The sequence below is a fragment of the Prionailurus bengalensis genome, chromosome F2 (genome assembly GCF_016509475.1).
Source record: "Prionailurus bengalensis isolate Pbe53 chromosome F2, Fcat_Pben_1.1_paternal_pri, whole genome shotgun sequence".
NCBI lineage: Eukaryota > Metazoa > Chordata > Mammalia > Carnivora > Felidae > Prionailurus > Prionailurus bengalensis.
In genome coordinates, this window is record NC_057353.1 from 83,563,852 (window position 1) to 83,573,347 (window position 9,496).

Here is a 9,496-nt window from a genome sequence, read left to right on the forward strand (position 1 = left end):
TATTGAATGGTGTATAGGCATACCTCAGAGATCTTGAGGGCTCAGTTCCAGACCACTGTGATAAAGCACATATGTCCGTAAAGCAAGTGAAATCAATTTGTGGTTTCCCATTTCATATGAAAGTTACATTTACAGGACAGCGTATTAAGTGTGCAATAGCATGTCTAAAAAACCAGTGTGCATACCTCGAACAGTTTATTTCAAACAAATGGTAGTCATCATGTGAATCATAATCACCGGTCACAGGTTACCATAACAAATGTAATAGTGATGAAAAAGTTTGAAGTATTGCAAAAATTACCAAAATGTGACAGACACAAAGTGAATAAATGCTGTTGGGAGAACTGCCAATAGACTTGCTTGACATGGGATTGTCACAGATCTTCAGTTTGTAAGAAACACAATAAAGCAAAGCATGATAAAACAAGGTATGCCTGTATTGGCTCAGGCTGCCATAAAAATACCATAGAACTGGTGGCGTAAAAACCAAATTTATCAAAAACAAACCTGTCATAGTTCTGGAGACTAAGTCCAAGATCAAGGTGCTGGTTGATTTCAACCCTGGTGAGGATTTTCTTCCTGGTTTGCAAACAGCTGCCTTCTCACTGTGCTCTCACATGGTAGAGAAGGAGATCTCAGATGTCTCTTACTTCTATAAGGGCATCAGCCCTATCAGATTAGGTCCCATATTTATGACTTTATTTAAACTTTATCACCAGTTGACAGGCCCTGTCTACAAATACAGTCCCATTGGGGGTTAGAGCTTCAATGTTTAAATGGGGACGGGGGGAGGGAACACAAACAGTTCATAACAAATGGTCTGTGCCCTTATCTAAAATCAATTGATGATACGTGCAAGGGTTTATTTCTGGGTTCTGTTCAACTCATCTATATGCCAGCACCATACTGTTGATAACTGTGGCTTTCTAGGAAGTTTAGGATAGGAAATGAGTCCTTCAACTTGTTTGTTCTTTTTAAGTTAACTTTGAGAGAGACCGTGTGAGAGGGGGAAGGGCAGAGAGAGGGAGAGAGAATCCCAAGCAGTCTCCACACTTAGTGCAGAGCCCAATGTGGGGCTTGAACCCATGAACTGTGAGATCATGACCTGAGCAGAAATCAAGAGTCTGTTGCTTAACTGATGGTGCCACCCAGGTGCCCTCTTTTTTTTTTTTTAAGATTTTATTTATTAATGTTTGTTTATTTTCGAGAAACACAGAGAGAGACAGCAGGAGCGGGTAGAAGCAGATAGAGACACACACAGAATCTGAAACAGGCTCCAGGCTCTGAGCTGTCAGCACAGAGCCCAATGTGGGGCTTGAACTCCTAAACAGGAGGATTGTGACCTGAGCCGAAGTCAGACACTCAACCGACTGGGCCACCCAGGCGCCCCTTAAAGATTTTATGTTTAATTGCTACACTCAACATGGGGCTCTAACTCACAATCCTGAGATCAAGAGTTGCATTCTCTCCTGAGCCAGCCAGATACCCCAACTTTGTTCTTTTTCAAGATCTTTTTGGTTATTTGGGATCCCTATATGGGATTCCATATGAGTTTTAGGGTGAGTTATTCTATCTCTGCAAAATCACAGCTTTTTAATTTTTTTTTTCAACGTTTATTTATTTTTGGGACAGAGAGAGACAGAGCATGAACAGGGGAGGGGCAGAGAGAGAGGGAGACACAGAATCGGAAACAGGCTCCAGGCTCCGAGCCATCAGCCCAGAGCCTGACGCGGGGCTCGAACTCACGGACCGTGAGATCGTGAGATCGTGACCTGGCTGAAGTCGGACGCTTAACCGACTGCGCCACCCAGGCGCCCCAAAATCACAGCTTTTGATAGGGATTGCGTTGGATCTGTAGATCACTTGTGTCAAGTCCTCCACTACATGAACATGGGATGTATTTTCATTTGTTTATATGTTCTTTAACTTCGTGATCTTTGCTGTTTTTCAGTGTACAAGTCTTTTGCCTCCTTGGCTAAATTTATTTCTAAGTATTTTATTTATTGTATCAATTGAAAAGTTTCCATGGGTTTTTTTTTTCGTTCTGTTAATGGGATCTATTACAATGATTTTCATGTTGACCATTCTTTCATTCAGGGAATGAACCCCACTTGGTCATAGTGTATAATCCTTTTCAATATGCTATTGAATTCATTTTGCTAGTATTTTATTGAGGATTTTTCAAAGCTTATTTATTTCTCCTGAGAGAGGCAGAGAGAGAATCCCAAGCAGGCTACACACTATCAGTGCAGAGCCCGATGTGGGGCTTGAACTCACAAACCGTGAGATCACGACCTGACCTGAAACCAAAAGTCAGATGCCCAATCGACTGACAACCCAGGTGCCCCTTATTGAGGATTTTTGAATCAATATTCATAAGGGATATTGGTCCATAGTTTTTGTCTTTGTCTCTCTGATTTTAGCATTAGGCTAACCTCATTAGGCAAGTAAAACTTCCACTTTAATTTTCGGGAAGATATTGAGGATTGGTGTTTCTTCTTTTTAAAATGTTCAGTAGAATTGACCAGTGAAGGTGCTTCTGGGTGGCTTAGTTGTTGACCATTTGACTCTTGATTTCAGCTTGGGTCAGAATCCCAGGGTTGTGGGATCAAGCTCCGCCTTAGGCCCCTGGATAAGCATGGAGTCTGCTTGAGACTCTCTCTCTCCCTCTGCCCCTCCCCCAGCTCAAGTGTTCTCAATCTCTCTCTCTCTTAAAAAAAAAAAAAAAAAAAAAAAAAAAAGAGACTTGACCAGTGAAGGCATCTGTGTTGGGCTTTTCTTTGTTGGGAGGTTTTTGATCATTGATTCAATCTTCTTAGAGTTATAAGTCTATTAAGATTTTCTACTTCTTCATGGGTCAACGGTAGATTGTGTGTTTCTAGGGATTTGTCCATTTCATCTAGGTTATGTGTTTTGTTAGCATATAATCATTTTAGTGTTCTCATATAATAATTTCTATTTCTCTAAGTCTGGTCATAATGTCCCCACATTCATTTCTGGTTTTTATTAATTTGAATTTTTTCTATTAGCCTAAATGTTTGTCAATTTTGTTGATCTTTTTAATGAGCCAACTTTTAGTTTTTTTTTTCTCTATTTCCTTATTTTATAGTTCATTATTTCCACTCTGATCTTTACTATTAATTAGCCTTCTGTTAACTTGTGTTTAGTTTGCTTTTTTTTTTCTTTTTAATTTCTTAAGTTGTACAGTTAGGTTATTGAGAACTTTTTTTTTTTTTTTTAAATGTGTGCATTTATAGCTATAGATTTCCTTCAATGCACTGCTTTTACCACATCCTATAAGGTTTGGTATTTTGTGTTTTTTTGTTTTCATTTGTCACTATGTATTTTGTACATTCTCTTGTAATTTCTTCTTTGGCCCATTAGTTGTTTAAGAGTTTGGTTTAATTTTCCAGTTTTTCTTCTGTTATTGATTTCTAGTTTTATTCTATTGTGATTGGAAAAGATAATTTATTATTTTAATCTTTTAAAATATATTACGACTTGGGGACACCTGGGTAGCTCAGTCAGTGAAGTGTCCAACTTTGGCTCAGGTCATGATCTCACAGTTAAGTGAGTTCAGCCCTGCATAGGTCTCTCTGCTGTCAGCACAGAGCCTGCTTCAGATCCTCTGTTGCCCTCTCTCTGTTCCTCCCCTGCTTGTTCTCTCTCTCTCTTTCTCTCTCTCAAATAAATAAAACAACAACAAAAAGATTCTCTCAGGACACCTGGGTAAACATCCAGTTGGGTAAGCATCCAATTCTTGATTTCTGCTCAGGTCATGATCTCATGGTTTGTGGGTTTGAACACTGCATCAGGCTCTGCACTGAAAGCACGGAGCCTGCTTGGGATTCTCTCTCCCCCTCTCTCTGTCCCTCCCCTGCTTGTGTGTGCTCGCTCTCTCTCAAACAAACAAAATATATATATTGACTTGTTTTGTAGACTATAGTATGATCTAGAGAATGCTCCAGGTACACTTGTGAAGAATATGTATTTTGATATTGGGTGGAGTGTTCTGTAGACGTCTGTTAGGTCTAGCTGGTTTTAGTGTCCTTCAGCTTCTCTCTCTCTCTTTTTAAGTTTATTTATTTATTATATTGAAAGAAAGAGAAAGAACGGGTTGGGGAGGGGGAGAGAGAGTGGGGAGAGAATCCCAAGCAGGCTCCCCACTGTCAGTGCAGAGCCTGATGTGGGGTTTGTACCCACAAACCATGAGATTATGACCTGAGCCAAAGTTGGCTGCTTAACTAACTGAGCCACCCAGGCACCTCAGGTTTTCTTATTGATTTTCTGTTTGGTTGTATCTACTATTGAAAGTGCAGTTGGGGTGCCTGGGTGGCTCAGTAGGTTAGGCATCTGACTCTTGATTTTGGATCAGGTCATGATCTCGAGGTCATGAGCTAAGAGCCCACATTGGGCTCTGCCCTAGGCATGGAGCCTGCCTAAAGTTCTCTCTCCCTCTCCTGCCCCTTCCCTGCTCTCTTTCTCTCTGTTAAAAAAAAAAAAAAAAAAAAAAGTAGAATATTGAAGTCTCCAATCCTTATAGAACTGGGTTTTTTTTCCTTCAAATTTATCATTTTTGCTTTAATATATTTTGGAGCTTTACTGTTAGGTGTATGTTTATAATTGTTATATCTTGCTATATTGAAACTTTTATCAGTCCATAATTTCCTTCTTTGTCTCTTCTAATCCTTTTTGTTTCAAAGTGTCTCCTTTTCTGAAAATATTAGAACCACTTTAACTTTCTTTTGGTTATTATTTGCATGAAATATATTTTTTCATCCTTTTACTTTCAACTTCTTTGTGTCCTTATATCTAAGATGAAGTCTTTCATAGATGCATGTAGTTGGATCCTGATGTTTTTCAATCCAGTTGGCCAACCTCTACTTTTAATAGGATAATTTAATCCATTTATATTTTGTGTGATTACTGATGAGAGACTTACTTCTGTGTCTTATGTCTTGGTTTTTTTGTTCCTCAATTTTTCTCTTACTATCTGCTTTGTGTGTGTGTTATCATGTACCATTCTAATTCCTTTCCTTTTCTGTATATTTATATTTTTAGTTATTTTCTTTGTGGTTACTGTGGGGATTATATTAACATCTTAAGTTTTTAATAACCTGTTTTTTAAAATATTTTTAAATGTTTATTTTTGAGAGAGAGAGAGAGAGAGAGAGAGAGAGAGAGAGGGAGAGCGAGCATGAGCAGGGGATGGGCAGAGAGAGGGAGACACAGAATCAGAAGCAGGCTCCAGGCTCTGAGCTGTCAGCACAGAGCCCGACGCAGGCTGCAAACCCATGAGCTGTGAGATCATGACCTGAGCCAAAGTTGGACACTCCACCAATGGAGCCCCCCAGGTGCCCCAATAGAACAACCTAGTTTGAATAATACTGGCTTAATTTTAATAGTATAAACACTCTTCATATTTAACGCTGACCCTCCCCCTTCACATTGTTATGGTCATAGATCACACATTTATGTTTTATGCCCACTAAGAGACTTATGATTATTATTTTATGCAGTTGAATATCAAATCATGTAGGAAAAATTACAAACCGTAACAGAAGTGAAGTAATACTATCTTTTATAGTTACCTATTTACTTTTACTAGTGTTCTTTATTTTTTCCTATGGCTTTGATTTACTGTGCAATGTACTTTCATTTCAGCCTGAAAAGTATTTTTTGTTTTTTGTTTTTTTTTTTTCAAAAAATTTTTAACGTTTATTTGAGACAGGGAGAGACAGCATGAGTGGGGGAGGGTCAGAGAGAGAGAGGGAGACACAGAATCTGAAACAGGCTACAGCCTCTGAGCTGACACGGGGCTTGAACTCACAGACCACGAGATCATGACCTGAGCCGAAGTCGGACGCCTAACTGACTGAGCCACCCAGGCGCCTCCTGAAAATTATTTTTTGTAGAGCAGGTGTACTGTTAATGAGCTCTGTCAACTTTCCTCCCTCCCACCCTTCCTTCCTTCCTTCCTTCCTTCCTTCCTTCCTTCCTTCCTTCCTCTCCCTAACAGTTATTAGACCTCCAGAATTTCTAAACAATTCATTTCCTTTTTTCTTTTTTAATGTTTGTTTATTTTTGAGACAGAGAGAGACAGAGCATGAATAGGGGAGGGTCATAGAGAGAGGGAGACACAGAATCTGAAGCAGGCTCCAGGCTCTGAGCTGTCAGCGCAGAGCCTGACGTGGGGCTCGAACTCATGGACCGTGAGATCATGACCTGAGCTGAAGTTGGACACTTAACTGACTGAGCCACCCAGGCGCCCCATCATTTCCTTTTTTTTTTTTTTTTAAGTATATTCATTTATTTTGAGAGAGAGAGAGAAAGTGCAAATGGGGGAGGGACAGAGAGATGGAGAGAGAATCCCAAGCAGTCCCCCACACTGTCAGCATAGAGCCTGATGTGGGGCCCGAACCCACAAACCATGAGATCATGACCTGAGCTGAAGTCGGACACAACCAACTGAGCCATCCAGGCGCTCCTTTATGTGGAAATGTCTTCATTTCACCTTCATTCTTGAAGGATAGTTTTTTTGGATATTGAATTCTTGGTTGACAACTTTTTTCCTTTCAAGTTTATTAATACCCCCCCACCCCCCACCCCTCCACTGCCTTCTGGCTTCAGAGAAATCAGTTGTTAATCCTACTGAGGCTCCTTTATGCATGTGGAATTGTTTCTCTATTGCTTCTTTCAACATTTTCATTATCTTTGGGTTTTGGTAGTTTGACTATAATGTGTCTCAGTGTGGGTCTCTTTTAGTTTATCCTGTTCGGAGTTCACTGAATTTCTCAGACAAGTATTTTCATGTCTCCTCAGATTTTGAAGTTTCTAGCCATTATTTCTTCAAATACCTTTTTCTGCTCCTTTCTGTCCTTTCCTTCTTGGAATTGTATAATGTGTACTTTGGTACTTTTGATCACATTTCATAGGTTTCTTGGATCTGTTTTTCTTCATTATGTTTTCTTCTTCTCATACTGGGTAATTTCAGTTGTCCTTTCTTCAAATTCACTGATCCTTATTTCTGCCTGTTCAAATCTGTTGAACTGCCCCAGTGAGTTTTTCATTTTAGTTATTGTACTTTCAGCTCCAGAATTTGTTTGGTTTCTTTTTATAAGTTATGTCTCTTTATTAATATTCATATATCATTTTCTTGATTTCCTTAGTTTTTTCTCTAGAGCTTCTTTTAGCATATTCAACATATTTAATACCATTAATTTAAAATCCTTGACTAATAATTCCAGTGTCTGGACTTCCTCAGGAGGGTTTTCTGTCAAGTTATTTTTTTTCTCTGTGAGTGGGCCATACTTTACTGTTTCTTTGTATATTTTGTAATATTTTTTGTTGAGAACTGGACATTTTGAGCATTCTGAAATTCTGAGTCTCCCACCTGTCAGAGATTGATGAATCTTGCTTGTTGATGGCTAGAGCCATCTGTGACTTTTTCAATTTATTTTTTTGCAAAGTGTTTATTCTTTGATGTGTGTGGCTCCTGATGTTTCTGTTCTGTCCTGCTATGTGTGTGGTCATCCAGCATCCTGAAAAAGATTTTGTTAGGTGTCTGTCTCCCAAAAATGGAAGAAACAAGCATTATCTCTAATCTTTCTACTCTCTCCCAGAAACTATTTCAGCATTTAAAACAATGGCAGCTAAGCCTATGCCAGCCCCTCAGTGATTGAAAAAATGGCAATAAACCATCAAAACACACACCCCTGATATTTGGAGGACCAGGCCCTTATTGTCCATCCTGGCTCCAGCAAGCCACACCAGGAATGCAGACTGCTATCCACATGGCTGCATGCCGTGGGATAAGAGGTGGGCATGGTAGGTGGAATTTCACTGAAATCTGCTGAAATTTACTCCCGTCTTCATCAGGCTCACTCCTGGAAGCTGCACATAAGTGTTTGACTAGACTCTGGTGTTCCAGAAGAGTTACTTCGGACAATTCTTGTCAGCCAAATAGCTGTTTAGGTGGAGGGATGGATTCCTGCATGACATGGACACTGATGTATATAAGTAGGGTGGCTGACCCAATATACCATGTCACCAGCACTGAATCATTGTAAACATTTACCTTCTGTGTCAGGATGTAAATTTGAGTAGAGCATGTCTGAGTTCCACACATCCCCCCTGTACAGGATATTGTAATTTTAACCTCTGCTTGGTAATTAAATAGGCATGACTTTGGCTAGTGTTGCATTTGACTGATTACTCAGGAAACCTGTATTTCTCTGTGTTGGTTTTTATAGGAACCATCTCTCCTTTCATATCTTCTGCCCTGTCACTGCTTGTGGCCCAGATGTTTTCTCATTGGGTTGTTTGTTAAGAACCCCTGCTCTGGGGGTCCTTCCTCCCATCAGTGTCAATGTCCTCTAAGCCAGTGGCACCCCCAAAGGATTGTGGCCTGGAAGGGAGCATTAAAGCTCTGGGTGGGAGGGCTAGTGGGGCCAGGGAGGTGTGGTGAGGCAGTGTAGTCTGAAGAAGCATATTTAATGGAAATGCCTGGAAAAAAAAAAAAAAGATGCTGGTGGTTTTCATTGTGCAAAACTAGAGAACATTTGGTTTGACAAGTTCTCTTGGCTGTTTGGTTTTGGCTTAAGAGGGCTGGCAACATGAATTGGTGACACATTTTCACAGGGGCCAAGTGTCAAGCCCATCTAAGAATGAGAGGGAGTGCAGGCAAAGGGACTCATTGGTTCTGGATGTTTCCACTGGGCCATTTGTACAGTCATGCCTGGGTGTCTGGTGGGTTAACTCCTTGCAGGTGTCCTATTGCCTCCTCAGCTCACAGGATTAGAAACTGAGTTGTCAGCCTGCTGATGGCAAAGGGCCTTTGGGAGCAATGTCATTTCAGACCACAGGGTGATTATTAATAATTGTTAATAGCTCTGGGCAGTTATCAGGGAGATGAACTACTGGTGTCAGAGGATTAGACAGCTGAGGACCCTGGCCTGTTAGGGAAGACTTGAGTCAGTATCCCCAGGTAAAATAGGTAATAGCACCTAACCCAGAGGTCATGGTAAGTCGGGGTAAGGTTATGCTCACAGTGTGCATGTGTGGTACCCATGCCCACACCTTTGTGGGTGGCCCTGTACATACCCCTAAGGCAGAAAGACCCAGGCAGGGCATCAGATCTGAGCCAGAGGGCCACTGAGAGCTGGATCTGGGCCCTCCCACCCTGCCTCAAGGGCTGGACCAGTCTGCAGGTGCCCCCTGAGTTTAGTGACCTCTAGGCTGTCCATGAGTCCCTGCTGGAGGTGGCCGTGTGGCCTTTCATGCTGAGGAGGGAAATGAGTCCTCGCTCGGTACCAGCTGTGCCCTACCCTGCCTCAGCTTGTTTCCTGCACACATTGCGTGACTGTGGGCTGAGCTTCTCCATGATCACTTAGGGTTGGGGAGCATTTCTGTCTCTTTGTGGTGGGTGAGCAGCTCCCCTAGCCTGTTGCTCTCTGTGGTTCCCTGCCTCCCATGATAGCTGCACCTGTTGTACTAA